This window comes from Coenobita brevimanus, chromosome 30, assembly GCF_032717465.1.
Source record: "Coenobita brevimanus isolate Jiangsu-jjx chromosome 30, ASM3271746v2, whole genome shotgun sequence".
NCBI classification, from domain to species: domain Eukaryota; kingdom Metazoa; phylum Arthropoda; class Malacostraca; order Decapoda; family Coenobitidae; genus Coenobita; species Coenobita brevimanus.
Window position 1 is genome coordinate 19,477,538 of NC_136983.1, and position 2,477 is coordinate 19,480,014.

Here is a 2,477-nt window from a genome sequence, read left to right on the forward strand (position 1 = left end):
TTTAATTCATATCCCTCAGTCGTTAAAATACCCCCGCTAATACCAATACATCAGTCCTGTATGAGACAGCCCTAGCATGTATTCCATATGGACGGTGGGTGTTAGCGCAGAAGTGGTGCCATGTGGAATGTAGGAGAACTACTGGGCCTCGTGAGCAGGCTGTGAAGCCTATGCCTAGAGTCGGACACACTAAAAAAACAAAAAAAAAAAAAAAAAGATTAAACGTATGGCCAGAGTAAGAGAAGATACCAGCGTAAAGGACGTCCTCGGACTTAAATCAGTTACAGTATAGTGATATTTTGTTACTTTGAGTTTTGTTATCTCAAAGTACTTTATTAAGTTTATGAACGTCTTTTCGTATTGGAAGGAAAAGATATGGCTTTCATTAACCTCTTCATTTCATGGGCCCCTACTGCTTTGAATAAAATGTGTGGAGACAAAGAATACAATTAATATATCTTGGGTCAGAAGGAATTTAGGAATATATGGATAGCAGATTATTTAATACTCAGGACTGATGGACAAACATGGGATGAATGCACTTGATAATTATCCTTACGGTATTCTTATAACCCGCGTCAGTACGATGACGTGCTAATCCTATCTTGCTGTTTCCAGGAGATTTCATTCAGCACAGGGGAGACTTCCTGCACTAGAGGAAATAGATATGGCCTTCCTTAACCCTTCATCCTTAAAGTGCTCTACATATCCTTTTAATATAATCTAAAATTATACAGAAGAAAATGAGCAAATAAAAACGTCTTCCTACCGATAAGATTAAAACATGTGGCCCAAAACAAAGTGCTGCCTGTATCAATTAAATAAATACATACAGTACATTAACAAAGTTAAATAAGCAAGCAAATAAACAAATAAGCACACGTGGAGTGCAATGTCTTGCTAGTATAGTCAACATACCATCTTTCATCTTCTTCCTTCGTAAAGGAAATATTGGATTAGTTTTGGTTGGATTTTTCGATCCGGATGAGCCAGATATCGCCATCATTATTCACTTTAGTACGATGTGTCGTTCTTAAGTCTGAGTACAGTAAACTCCCAGTTAACAAAACTAGCAAAAACTAGAAAACACTCAGAGAGCATATACCTCCGCCGATGCCGTATCCGAACCCGGATTCACCCCAAACTTCAATCAGCTCTTTCTTGGCCCGTGGCCCAATCTCCCACAAAATTTCACTGAAACTCATTGAGAACTTTTGGAGATAACATATGTACAAACAGACAAATATTGATGAATATATAACCTCCTTCAACTTCGTTGGCAGAGGAGTTAAGTTATTTTACTGAATGTTAATTTTCATAGCTTTGTGTTGTGAAATGTTTCTGCTTATTTGTTCTTGCTTGCCAAAGATACATAACCCCATATTGATCAGTTGAAGGCCAAATGCAGTCAGACTTGAGAGATGATTTGGCGAGTAACCAGTGAGACTCATTCCTGCCATACAACTAAGATACAATGGGTTTTCACGCAGCCGAGACTTAATATTTAACATGTATGAGTGATTCAGGTTCGTCAGGTGAAAACAAACCAACCATATTAAAGAATATAAACAAAGGACTCAGTGAGATAAACTAGTTTTCATTAACTCATCATTCAAACATTAAAAATACCCCTCATTCCTTATTTTCTTTACTAAAATGCATGATTCATTATCATCATCATCATCATCATTTATCATGATAAACATCACTACTAATATCATCATCATCAGCGTCGTCATCATCATATCGCTTATTCCCACCTAAAGATGATTCTATGGAATGACTTTGATTTACAGTATCTTCTCTCCTGACGTCTCCAGGCGATGTTACTGTGATTAGAGAAATCATTTTTCGAACAGTATCATTTAGAAAAGACCTTCATTATCCCGTCACCGAAAAACGTCTAACCTATTCCAACCTAACTTAACCTATCATGGAACACCACCAACTTACTTTTTGGCTTGTCACAGCACATTAATTCTCCAAGGAAAGAAGGAAAAGAAGGAGAATTTCGCCGAGAGTTTCTATGGAAGTAAAAGAATATTGGATGTTTCTTGGGAGTTTCTTTTACTCAATTTCTGTTAGCGAAAATGGTTGTCATCAGTCGCTGGGCGTGCAAGGGTTGTTTATACTTTATTCAGGCTACATGATGAGCCTGTTGTTGATGTTGCTGCTGCCGCCGCCGCCGTGGCCGTCGCTGCTGCTATTGCTGCTAGTGCTGCCGCTGCAGCTGCTGCTGCTGATGACAGAGATGATCGTAATATTGTCTGAGATTAAGGTAATTTGAACACAAACAACTGGTATTTTATAGAACGACAGAAAATGGACAGTTAAGCATCTCACTCACCTCACTCATGCACTTCCTTACACACACACACACACACACACACACACACACACACACACACTAAACAAACAACCGAGTAAATGTAAGAAATATATTAGTCTCATTTCGCATCCGACTGAAAATGGACGGC